The sequence below is a fragment of the Garra rufa genome, chromosome 2 (genome assembly GCF_049309525.1).
Source record: "Garra rufa chromosome 2, GarRuf1.0, whole genome shotgun sequence".
NCBI lineage: Eukaryota > Metazoa > Chordata > Actinopteri > Cypriniformes > Cyprinidae > Garra > Garra rufa.
The window spans coordinates 1,316,223-1,329,889 of record NC_133362.1 but is presented as its reverse complement, the minus strand read 5'-3'; the positions used below and the strand labels follow the sequence as shown (position 1 = coordinate 1,329,889).

The 13,667-nt window shown below is 45.2% G+C and overlaps 1 protein-coding gene across 2 annotated transcripts in view; it reads right to left on the bottom strand.

Moving 5' to 3' along the window:
• The window catches only part of LOC141325129 (NACHT, LRR and PYD domains-containing protein 12-like), an 80,179-nt gene that overhangs the window by 24,733 nt on the left and 41,779 nt on the right, over positions 1-13,667 (bottom strand). The window lies entirely within an intron of this gene.

Sequence of the window (13,667 nt, the reverse complement as noted above, 5' to 3'; positions counted from 1 at the left end):
TTCACATTTTAAAGATCTTATAAGATTTGAAAAATCTTTTAGTGTATACCCAGCCTAAGCAAAGGTTCGAAAAGCGAAAGTGAAACCAAAAAAAAAAAAAAAAAAAAGAAAAATAACAGTCTATGTCAGTTGCCTCAAAATATAGCTACGTGCCAACAATGCGCCTAAACATTCCTTGTTTTCAGATTAACACGCCCATGGGCACACGAATGGACACCAATGCATTGGTTATTTAAACGATGTGGCACAGGACATGAAAACGAAGACTCAAAATACTTTGGTCATGCCTGGTGCCGCTTTGTGCTGGGTGTATGAGAGTTCCCAGAGTGTGGAAACAAGAATGAAAGGAAAAACAGCATAAGCAAACAAAAATAATAAAAACACAAGCAGAAAATGTCTGAGAGCACAAAAACAGATAAATACAACCAAAGAAAACACAATTTTGTATTTTTATTTCAGTTTTGTGCAATATGATATTAAATATTAACATTTTTGATTTTGCTTATTATTTTTTGATCTGAGACCATTATTCGCTATTCTGAAAACTTTGCTTTTATTTTTTTTTTAAATTTGGAGCAATATATTTTTGTGTTTTTATATTGTGGTTTCATGCATATTTTATTAAATTTTTATGTGTGACTGCAATACTTTTGCTGTAAAATGTATCCCATTATGTCTAAAATATAAAAACAAGGAGAAGCCTAAGTAGTTAACAGACAGTACAAGCAGTCAAATCATCTTGTTTGTTATTGCATCAGGTTTAGAGAGTATTTCAGGGGTTCATGTATCAAGAAATACAGAGGAGAATAGAACAGTCAGATCAAGTCTTCTACCTAAATTTACCTCTGTTGCCCAGGTTATTCATTCTTTTTTTGACCCTGTAAAGTCAAGTAGTCAGAAAAATCAACATTTTTAAAACTAAACAGTTTATTGAACCTTTAGACAATGTACTAAAAAATACACTTTATTTTAATGTGTCCTTGTTACAGTATAATTATACATTTAAGTACTAGGTTATATTAATTATTATTCAATAAATAGAGTTAGGATTAGGGATTGGCTTAAAAAAACTGTTTGTATCACATGTTATATTTGATGCATCAGGCTTTTATGGCTTATAATATGAGCCCAATATGGGTTAAATGCATCTGTAATCAAGTCTGTTCTAAAGTGGACAGTCACTGCTGGGAAACAAAATATTCTATAAACTGACAGTGTTTATCTGAGTTTTGTATGGGGTAATGCCTCTTTAAAGTCTCTATAAAGTTTGGTGATAAATGGATGTGATATTATATCACACATCTTCAGTCTGTCATCTCTAGATTATTTCAGATGAGTCTTTCTGTCATTCTAAACCTATTTTCTGCTTTCTTTATAAAACAATGTATTTGTCTTTTACAAATGGGAGTAAAACAAATTCAGGACAATGTTTTACATTAAGTTACCCATAAATGTTTTAGTGAAAAAGTATAAAGAAGTTTAAGAAAAATCCCTATTTTTTGGGTGGTCCCTCCACTCAGTCTCTGTTGATTGTGTGACTGTGACGTCTCTGTAGCGGCTCCTTATTCACCGTCAGCTCATCCTGAGAAAACTGGACTGACGTCTAAATACTGAGAGTCCTGCAATAAAACACACAGACAGTTACATATGAGTATGAGACAATACTGCTGTCACATCACATCAGCAGATCCAGCTCAGAAAAACATATAGTATAATTATATTACAGAGCTATGAATAAACTGATCATAGATTAATAACAGTGAATGATCAACAACTACTGTCATTTAGAAAATCTGTAAGAGATGAAAGTATTCATATATTCATAAATCGGTAACATCACAAAATTAAACACAGTTTAAAGTACAGAGATTAATGTGGAGCTGAATTATTGTCTAATATTCTCCAATTACACACACAGGAGGTCTGTTACTCAATTTAGAAACTTTAAATAAACAAACACTTACAATAGTATAATATCTCCATTTTATAATGTGGATCGTTCTTCAGACCAGAGAGTAACTTCCTACTAGAATCTCCTAGTTTATTCCTATACAGACCCAGGTGTCTCAGGTGTGAGGGGTTTGATCTCAGAGCTGAAACCAGAGCAGCACAACCTTCATCTGTGACGCCACAATACCACAACCTGTAGAGAACAATCACACAATCTGAGTTGCTGTTGAAGTGTCTGTGGTTTGTTATTGAAGCAGGAGAGGAGATATAATGACAAGCATTGCCACATTCTGCTGCTGATAGATTGAGGTTTATTCATGTTGATGCTCAATGATGGTGTTTGAAACTGTCATGTGCTTCAGAACTGAACAAATACTCAGAGATAAATTTAAGATATATTTTCATAGTGAAATAAAGATGGATCTGACCACCATTGTGTTAATGCTGGTGCAGGGAAAGACCAGAATGTCTCAATTGAGGTGTTTTGTTGTTTCATCTAATAATGTATTAATGAACAAAGCAGTCATCTTTTACTCCTGACATCTGAGCCTCTGAAGACGCAGAGGATTAAAGTTACTTTTGTTTTAGAAAGGAAATGCGCCCGGAGATCTACATAAATGCGTCTTTGTTCACACAAATAATTTGTGATGCAGCTTCACCCACAGCAGAAGAGTATAAGGGTTTTTTAATGCATATTTGCAAATCACCTTTCTTAATAATGTGCTATAGTTAGCAAGTTTCGTGGCTAAATGCATCTAAAGTAAACATTACAGCTTGTCAGTCCCTACAGAAGAGAGGGGCGGGGCGAGCAGAGCTCATTAACATTTAAAGGCAAATGCAACAAAACTACTCGCTCTGAAAAGGGCTAATTTTGACCAGGTAAAAAGGGTGTTTTTTACACTAACACTGAGAAATTTTAACTAAAGTATGTTATAGACTTCTCATTAAGACCCAAATAAATCAAATCAACTTGTGGAAAATGGGCATCCGATGACCCCTTTAAAACTGGGATTTCTGGATTTTTTTACTACAACAGAGCATTTTCGGGTGCAATACACAATTTGTCCTGCAGGCGACAGTAATGATGCTTGAATCTGCATATAAGTTAAAGCAGGCGTGACTCGTGGGTATACAAAGAATCAGCTGCTGCAAGAGAACGTGTAACATGAATTTCTTAAATTAAAGAAATTTATTTTGTTAATGAAATGAGATAAATGTAACAAATTTATTGTGGTAAATGTTTGATAAAATGTACTTTTGTCTTATAATTAAAATAAATGGTCTGTCATTCCTAAAGACAAATCAGCACAAATCAAGTAATTCATACAGCTTATTCTGTATATTACTGTATATTACTTGTGGTGTATTTGAGAGACCACTTTTTTTTTTACACATTTTCATAATTTTCCCATTTGCAGTTAAAATGAAGAGAAAAAATCCTAAGGACATAATGTCATTAATTTGAGCTGAACTTGTTTTATTAGATTATTAGTTTGCTTCTAGAGAAAACATTAATGAAAAAGTGAAAAATGACTGAAAAATAATCATAACAAATGTTAGCGTGCTTCCTAAAAGCATAAGTGGCCCCTGCCTGCCAGAAATGCATACAAACTGTTTTTGTTTGTGAAAACTTGAAACTGTTCTGTGTTGACCAAGATTGTATTTTATCTTCAGTTGGATTTTTCACTTGATGGTATTCATGTACTTACTTCTGTAACAAATACAGAGATCATCTACATATAAACTACAGTGAAGAGCAGAACCAATGACTTTTGCAATGATCTTTATTTTAATACTATAGCTGAGGCTGAACACTTCATATTTTCTTTAAAGGTGCCATAGAATGCATTGATACAATATTTTAAATTGTTGTCTGATATCTACATAGAAGGTATATGGCATAGGAAAGGACAAAAATTCTCCAGAAACGGTTTTACAAGTCCATTTACAACCCTAGGATTTGTCCCTAGAATGTAATGGTTTGTTATTACCTTATTTAGAAGGTTCGTGAATATTAATGATGAGCTCTGCTCTGATTGGCTGTTTCCCAGAGTGGCTTATTTCAGTAGCTCACACACGGAGGAAAATATACATTTAATCATGAGCTTGAGCCACTATTAATATGCAGGTCATTGAAACTGCTGTTTTGATTGCACGATCATTTTACTTTTACTTTTGTGATCGCACGTGCTCTGGTTAACGTTATACTACAGCGGCAGTACTTGCCACATATTTTACAAGTTTAGATGCTTGTTATTGATGCTCAGGATCTGTAAATCATTCACCATCATTCGCGCAGTAACCTCTCCTTTTATGTGGTAAGTGAAATCTTATGTACTGCATTGTAACAGGCTACCGCTAGCAATAAGCTAACCATGTCCCTTCAGTGGCTGGCTTTATTTTATAAGAACACCTTATTTGTTTTCCTTGACTTTCTGAGTACAGACACCAACCCATCCCTGCACTTAACATCCCCTGCACAACCTGGAACATAACATTTATTCCTGTGATCTGCCATTTTCGCTATTGTCCTAGCTTTTGTTTTTTCACAATAGCTTAGATGCAGAACTTCGATTGATTGATCTAAGCAAATGTTGGGGGCGTAACTATTAATGATCCCGAGACTATTACGTCATAGTTGCTGTTATGTTAGGAATAGCATATTTTTCAGTGGTCTTTTGTAAACACCAGATTTATATAAGGAGGAGGAAGAAACAACGGTGTTTGAGACTCACAGTATGTCATGTCCATGTACAAAAATGTTATTATTCAACTATGACAAGGTAAATACAGTTCCCTTCCGGGAACTCTACACTGCGTCCTGAAACGCTGTGGGGAACGCCATTGGCGGGCCGCACTCTGAGTCATGTCCAACGTCCAATGAGAAACGGGAGTGACGTCACAGGCGTGGTGACGTCATCGACCAGGAAGTATAAAAGCACGTGCGTTTGAAGCTGGCGTCAGCTTTTGTCATTCAGCGAGAGCGCTCTGTGTTATTGTCTGTCTGATTCGCATTCTGCTGTTTTTCAGTGCCAATTGCACTACTTTTATTTGAGCAGAAATGCCAGGGGGAAAACGTTCTTTTAAGAACGAACGTTCTTTTAAGAACGAGCGATCTATGGCGGTTCAGCAGCCACATAGACGGTGTGTCCCTCCCTGCCAACGCTTCATTGTTGGTGGGGATACACACGATCTATGTGTAGCCTGCTTGGGAGCGGAGCACGCTAGGTCAGCCCTTGAGGGGGCTGGCTGCCCGCAGTGCGAGCGGATGCCGCTGCGGTTGCTCCGTTCCCGGAAAGCCCTCTTTGAGGAGGGGGCTTTCGCTAGCGTTCCCCGCGGGTCTGGCCCCGCTTCCGTCGAGGCGGAGCGGCAGCTGCACTCGTGGGGTTCGCAGCTAGATCTGCTGGAGGGAGTTGAGACGGGTGATCCCCTATCTCTCTCCTCACCCAGCGGATCGTATGACCTCCTCTTGGATGAGGAAGCCCGCACTGCGGTTCCTTCCCTCCGAGAGGAGGAGTCAACGCTTCTCCTGTCTTCCTCCGAGGAGGTTGACATCGAGAGCGTTGACCTCCCTCAACCGCCCCCCCGTTCACCCCAGTATGAGGAGCTGGTGGAGGTGCTGACGAGCGCGGTGGCCAAGCTCAACATCAGCTGGTCACCCGCTCCAGATCCAGAGCCCCAGGCGAGCAGGCTTGATGAGCGCTTCCTGCGGGCTAAATCAGCACCTCCCAAACGGAGCCTTCCCTTTTTCCCCGACCTCCATAAAGAAATCGCGAGGTCGTGGGATAAGCCGTATTCCTCTCGTCTCTACTCCCCCGCCTCAGATTACTACGGTAATGTGGGGGGGATGGAGGGATACGGCTACAGGGCGATGCCCCAGGTCGAGCAGACACTAGCGAGCTATCTGTCTCCCGGCCTGGCATCGTCCCTGAAGGCTCCGTCCTTGCCCACCAAGCCATTAAAAGTAACATCAGGCTTGATGGGCAAGGCTTATGCGGCAGCAGGTCAGGCTGGTGCATGTTTACACACCATGTCTGTGCTCCAGGCGTACCAAGCCGACCTGCTGAAGGAGCTTAGTGATGGCGAGGAGGTGAGCGTGTCAGAGATGCGTAGGACCGCTGATCTGGCGCTTCGGGCCACCAAGGAGACCGCTCGCGCTGTTGGGCGGTCTATGGCAGCCTTGGTGGCCGCGGAGAGGCATCTCTGGCTGACCCTGTCCGACATGAAAGAGAAGGACAGGGTCACGCTACTGGACGCCCCCCTGCACCCCACTGGCCTCTTCGGTGACTCTGTTGACACAGTTGTCAACAGGCACCAGGAGGCCCGTAGGCAGGCAGCGGCGTTCCAGCGCTACCTCCCTCGCCGCACTTTCTCCTCTGGGGCTGCTGGACGAGAGCAGCCCCAGCCGCACTCCAGCTCCTCACACAGGGAGACCCAGAAAAAGGACCCGGCGCGGCCTAGAGGGCGGGCTCAGCAACGCTCCAAGCCGGGGTCCTCGAAGACTAGGCCCGACCTGAGGGTCGTCCTACAGTCTAAGAGGGCCGCGGCTAAACGGCCCTGATGGTCGTGGCCCAGGGCCAATGAGGGCAGCCCCTCTCGAAGATTCAGGTGCCTCACCGCCTCTGAGGAGTACGGTGACCACCTCTCTTTCTTGGCCCTCAGGAGATTCGTCAGCTAACCCTGCCGGTGTTACAGGGCGCGGCAGTCTCCCGCGAACTTCATTCTCTGGTCCTTCCGCCCGGAAACGTAGCGGAACCAGAGTGTTCGCCACCCCCACGGGGGTCTCGAGAGCGCTCACTTCAGGTGCATCCTGCCAGTTCGCTGCTACAGGTCACCAAGTTAGCTCCTCTAATAAATCCAGAGACCAGTCTCGAGAGGCTGGTTCCCTTAGTAGAATTTCTGGCAGCGTGGAAACTACTGACAAATATTTCTATGTGGGTCCTGCGTACTGTAGAGAAAGGTTATTCCATTCAATTCGGCGCCAGGCCGCCACCTTTCAGCGGGGTATTTCCTACTCTGGTAGGCCCCGAGCAGGCTCTGGTATTGGAACAGGAAGTGAATACTCTCCTGAGGAAGGAGGCCATCGAGGTGGTCCCTCCTCAATGCAGAGAAGCCGGGTTCTACAGCCGGTACTTCATTGTTCCCAAGAAGGATGGGGGCCTGCGGCCCATTTTAGATCTCAGACAGCTAAACCTCTCAGTAAGAAAACTGAAGTTCAAAATGTTGACTGTCAAACAGGTCGTGTCCCAAATCAGGTCCGAGGACTGGTTTGTCACGATAGATCTGAAAGACGCATACTTTCACGTCTCCATCCTTCCTCAACACCGGAAGTTTCTCAGGTTCGCTTTCAGGGGCAAAGCTTACCAATACAGAGTTCTTCCGTTCGGCCTAGCGCTCTCTCCCCGAACTTTTACGAAGTGTGTGGATGCTGCTCTGGCTCCATTGCGACTCCAGGGCATCCGCATACTCAACTACATAGACGACTGGCTCATTCTAACCAGTTCAGAACAGTTAGCGGCTCAGCATCGAGATGTTGTTCTTGCTCACATGAAAAAGCTGGGGTTGAGACTCAACGCCAAGAAAAGTGTGCTATCTCCATTACAGAGAACCACTTATCTAGGTGTAATCTGGGATTCGACCACGATGCAGGCACGATTGTCACCTGCTCGGATAGAGTCGATCCTTACTGCAGTAAATGCGGTCAAGCTAGGCCTGCTACTCACTGTCAAACAGTTCCAAGTACTGTTAGGTCTTATGGCAGCTGCATCCAACGTGATACCTCTTGGACTGCTGTACATGAGACCACTGCAGTGGTGGCTCAAAACCAAAGGGTTTTCCCCGAGGGGGAACCCATTCCGCAAGATCAAGGTCACGCGGCGCTGCCTACGTGCCTTAGTCATGTGGAAGAAGCCCTGGTTCCTACTACAAGGTCCAGTGCTGGGAGCTCCTTGCCGCCGCGTCTCGCTAGCGACAGATGCATCCCTCACCGGGTGGGGAGCGGTCATGAGTGGCCGCTCCGCCCAAGGCCTATGGAACGACCAGCATCACTCCTGGCACATAAATTGCCTAGAAATGTTGGCAGTGTTCCTGGCTCTGAAGCATTTCCTTCCAGACCTGAGAAACCGTCACGTGCTGGTCCGCACGGACAACACGGCGGTGGTCTACTATATAAACCACCAGGGAGGTCTGCGTTCACGCCCCTTATACAAGCTGGCGTACCAGATCATCCTGTGGTCACAAGGGAAGCTTCTCTCATTGAGAGCAGTTCACATTCCTGGACGTCTCAATGTGGGAGCAGACGTCCTGTCGAGGCAGGGGCTGAGGCCCGGGGAATGGATGCTTCACCCTCAGGTGGTGAAGCAGATATGGAGAGTTTTTGGTCAAGCCCAGGTGGACCTCTTTGCGACTCAGGAGACATCGCAATGTCCCCTTTGGTACTCTCTAGTTCCTCCAGCTCCTCTAGGACTGGATGCCATGGTACAGACGTGGCCGAGGCTTCGTCTGTACGCTTTTCCCCCGATCGCTCTGCTCCCGGGAGTTCTGGAAAGAGTGCGCCGGTACGGAGTACGGCTGCTGCTAGTAGCCCCGTACTGGCCGGCCCGAGTATGGTTCTCGGATATAATCGCTCTCCTCGACGGCTCTCCATGGGAGATTCCTGTCAGGAGCGACCTTCTTTCTCAGGCTGGGGGCGCAATACGCCACCCCCACCCAGAGAAATGGAAGTTATGGGTGTGGCCCCTGAGGGGGCACAACTCATAGAAGCTGGTCTCTCAACCGAGGTTGCTGAGACCATCCTTCAATCCAGAGCTCCCTCTACGAGGAAACTTTATGGCCTAAAGTGGAACCTGTTTGCGTCATGGTGTCACGAACGCCACTCAAACCCAGTCCACTGCCCGATCGGTACAGTGCTGGAGTTCCTGCAAACTCGTTTGTCCGCTGGGTTAGCTCACTCCACCCTGAAGGTGTACGTGGCGGCTATATCGGCTTACCACGCCCCTCAGGGCGGCCTCTCAGTGGGCAGAAACCCCCTGGTCTCACGTTTCCTCCGCGGTGCACTCAGGCTGAGGCCTCGTGCAAGACCGAGAGTCCCTACATGGGACCTGGCTGTGGTATTAGAAGCGCTGTGTAAGCCTCCCTTCGAGCCTCTGGAGGAGGCCTCCGATCGGATGCTTACCCTAAAAACAGCACTGCTGTTGGCGCTAACATCTCTTAACCCTCTGGGCCTCTTCGGTCATTTTTGACCGAAAAATTTTGTGTTTTGAATTTTTAAAAATCGTAGCTTCATCTGAATGAGATGACACTTGGTGACTTTTGTTGCATTAGCTATGTGAGTACAAAAAAAATCAGTGACATGATTCGGATATGTTAAAGGGTCAAAAAAAAAATAGTCACACTTGGCTCCTTCGCGGTCAAAAATGACCGACATAGAAAATGAATGGGAAATACGAAAAAATGTGATAATTCAGATAATCTTTTGGTAATACAAGCTACAAATGAGCAACTGTGCTGAAAAGAAGTGTTCAGCAAGCAAGGACTGACACTCTAAAATAACAAAAGTACAGAACTGACACACGCACACACACGCGCGCACACACACACACAGACCCACACAGAGACACACAGAAATAAGCAGAAAAATGCAAAACCTGATATTTATCCAATCAAAAAAATATCTAAACCTTGCCAAAATTTATCTTTTAGAATGTCTGAATATATTTCTAAATGCAAAGCCTAATAAAATGAAGAAACAATAATAAAAAAAAAAACAATAGGAATCCCAAAGCCCCTGTATATATGTATATAGGGAGATACAGGAGTTTACATGGCATTATACAAGTTTTTATTTTTTATGCCACTAGATGGTGCAATTTTCACTTTAAAAAAATGGATTTTAAATGCTTTTACTCTATTTTAATGTGAAATGTTGTATTTATTGAAAAATAATAAATACATAATTAATTAAAAAATATAATATAAAATATAAATCTACTGGGAAAAAATTGCTCATTAAAACTGTATATATATTGCATAGATTCATAAAAAATGCTCAAAATTCTAAATAATAATTACAAAATATTATTGAACAAAAATATATTTAATTGATTTTCCTGAAGAAAAAAAAAAGTTAATTTTTAAGGCTTCGGTCACTTTTGACCGCGAGGGAGCCAAGTGTGACCCCTTAATGAGGAGGCCCAGAGGGTTAAGAGAGTCGGTGACCTACAGGCCCTTTCAGTGGCCCCTTCTTATATTGACTTTGCCCCAGGGTTGGCCAAAGCATTCCTCTACCCAAGAGCTGGGTACACACCCAAGGTCCCCTCAGTAACACCACAGCCAATAACGCTGCTAGCGTTTTATCCTCCTCCATTCGTGGAGCACGACCAGAGGAAGTATAACTTAATGTGTCCAGTAAGAGCACTAGACACTTATGTCCACAGAGCTGCCCTGTGGCGTAAATCAGAGCAATTGTTTGTCTGTTACGGCCCCCCTAAGAGGGGGTGCCCGGCTTCCAAGCCTACTATCAGTAAATGGATCGTTGATGCCATCTCTACTGCATACGAGTCCTCTGGTCTCCCATCCCCGATGGGAGTCAAGGCTCACTCAACTCGAGGCGTCGCAGCCTCCAAAGCTCTGATGGCAGGTGTCCCAATCAAGGACATCTGCAGTGCGGCGGGTTGGTCCTCACCTCTTACGTTCGTCAGATTCTACGAACTAGACCTCAGAGCCACTCCGGGCTCAGTCATCTTTCAGCCCTAGCATTAAGGCTAGGCTCGAGAGGTCAAAAAGGCGCTTTCCTTTGAGTAAGGAAAAGAGTTTTTACCCCTTTTTGTTCTGGCAAAATTCCCCAGACAAAGGCGTATGACTCTCCTCTACATTCCTTCCAGCCTCGTGTGCCTGAGGGCCGAGGCCTGTATTCCTCGTGTCTGGTGGTTGATCACAGACAGAGATGAGTTCCAGTGTCCTGGCAGGATCACCAGGCACTTCCTATGTCCCTCTTGTACTGGCTGTACGCAGACAATGGACTGCCATTTCTCCTCGTGTGCCTGAGGGCCGAGGAGCTTTTTCTCCCTCTGCACTGGTCGTGTGACAGGCAGCGGTTGAGAACCCTAGCCTCGTGTGCCTGAAGGCCGAGGTCTCTTATCCCTCTTGTCTGGTGGTGGATCACAGACAGAGATGAGTTCCAGTGCCCTGGCAAGATCACCAGGCACTTCTTGCGTCCCTCTTGTACTGGCTGTAATGCAGACAATGGACCACTATCTTTCCTCGCGTGCCCAAGGGCCGAGGAACCCCTTTCTTCTCCCCCTGCGCTGGTCTGTTGACAGGCAGCGGTTGAGAACCCTAGCCTCGTGTGCTTGAGGCCGAGGCCTATTCTATCCCTCTTGTCTGGTGGCTGATCACAGACAGAGATGAGTTCCAGTGCCCTGGCAAGGTCACCAGGCACTTCTTGCGTCCCTCTTGTACTGGCTGTAACGCAGACAATGGATCGCCACTTCTCCTCGAGTGCCCGAGGGCCGAGGAGCATTTTCTCCCTCTGCACTGGTCGTGGTGACAGGCAGCGGTCGAGAACCCTATCCTCGTGTGCCTGAGGGCCGAGGTCTCTTATCCCTCTTGTCTGGTGGTGGATCACAAGACAGAGATGAATTCCAGTGCCCTGGCAAGGTCACCAGGCACTTCTCGTGTCCTCTTGTACTGGCTGTAATGCAAGCAAAGGACCACCATCTCTCCTCGTGCGCCCGAGGGCCGAGGAGCCTTTTTCTCCCCCTGCACTGGTCTGATGACAGGCAGTGGTTGAGAAACCCTAGCCTCGCGTGCCTAAGGCCGAGGCCTACTCTATCCCTCTTGTCTGGTGGCTGATCACAGACAGAGATGAATTCCAGTGCCCTGGCAAGATCACCAGGCACTTCTCGTGTCCCTCTTGTACTGGCTGTAACGCAGACAAAGGACCACATCTCTCCTCGTGTGCCTGAGGGCCGAGGTTCATTTTCCCTCTTGTCTGGTGATGGATCACAGACAGAGATGTATTACCACTCACGTCCTGGCATGACCCCCAGGCGGAGTTACCACAGTGTCTCATCAGGTAAGTATTTTTTAGACACTGTCCCTTCTCGGTCTTGCGAGACCCGATGAAGGATGACATGACCTCGTGGGCTCGAGGGCCGAGGTCTCTTTCCCTCTGATCTGGTGGGCTACACAGTCAGAGATGTATTACCGCCCATGTCCTGGCAGAATCCCCAGGCTGAGGTTTGTAATGTACTAACGCTGTCTTTTTCCCCCTTGTTCTAGCAGACACTAGGCAGGGTGCGGAAATTATGGGGACGTTGATACCTCGTTCCCCACAGCGTTTCAGGACGCAGTGTAGAGTTCCCGGAAGGGAACGTCTCAGGTTACGTATGTAACCCTGGTTCCCTGAGGGAAACGAGACACTGCGTCTCGGACCATAATTCCCGCATCCCTGCTGCGCTCGCTACATGCCTATGAGCTGACGCCAGCTTCAAACGCACGTGCTTTTATACTTCCTGGTCGATGACGTCACCACGCCTGTGACGTCACTCCCGTTTCTCATTGGACGTTGGACATGACTCAGAGTGCGGCCCGCCAATGGCGTTCCCCACAGCGTTTCAGGACGCAGTGTCTCGTTCCCTCAGGGAACCAGGGTTACATACGTAACCTGAGACGTTTTCCCATTCTATGGCACCTTCATGTGTGAGTCATATATGATCTTACCTCAGTATCTCCAGTTTACAGTGAGGATTCTGTAGTACATCAGAAAGCAGCTTCACTGAATCTCCTAGTTTATTCTCAGACAGATTCAGTTCTCTCAGGTGTGAGGGGTTTGATCTCAGAGCTGAAGTCAGAGCAGCACAACCTTCATCTGTGACGCCACAATCACTCAACCTGTAGAGAACAACGACACACTCTTCACTCTCTCAGATCAGATCAGTTTAGCTGTGAATACATTATTAAAGATAAAGTACAAACTTAAAGCACAAATCAATGTTTGATTGATCATTGGACAGAAGTCCTAAAATGTCACAGAGCACTAAACATAATCATAAAACATTGAAAAAAGGTCTCATTCAAGCATGATAAATAACATTTCCTGTATGCACTATATCTGTATTTTAAGCGAAATATCAGTCTTATGCAGATCTGTCCTGATGGTATTATGCACTAAATAGCATGTGTGAGTCATATATGATCTTACCACAGTTTCTCCAGTTTACAGTGAGGATTCTGTAGTACATCAGAAAGCAGCTTCACTGAATCTCCTAGTTTATTCTCTGACAGATTCAGTTCTCTCAGGTGTGAGGGGTTTGATCTCAGAGCTGAAGTCAGAGCAGCACAACCTTCATCTGTGACACTACACTTACTCAACCTGTAGAGAACAATCACACACTCTTCACTCTCTCAGATCAGATCAGTTTAGCAGTGAATCTATTATTAAAGATAAAGTACAAACTTAAAGCACAAATGAATGTTTGATTGATCATTGGACAGGAAGTCTAAATTGTCACAGAAGACAAAACATGATCATTAAACATCCAAAGTCTCATTCAAGGAATATAATATTTAGCTGATATAGATATATGTCTATTTTAATGCTAAATCTGTTTTATTAATGACACTATTCACTACTTAGATCTGTATTAGTATGGTGGAGTGATTGTGTGTGTGTGTGTGTGTGTGTGTGTGTGTGTGTGTGTGTGTGTGTGTGTGTG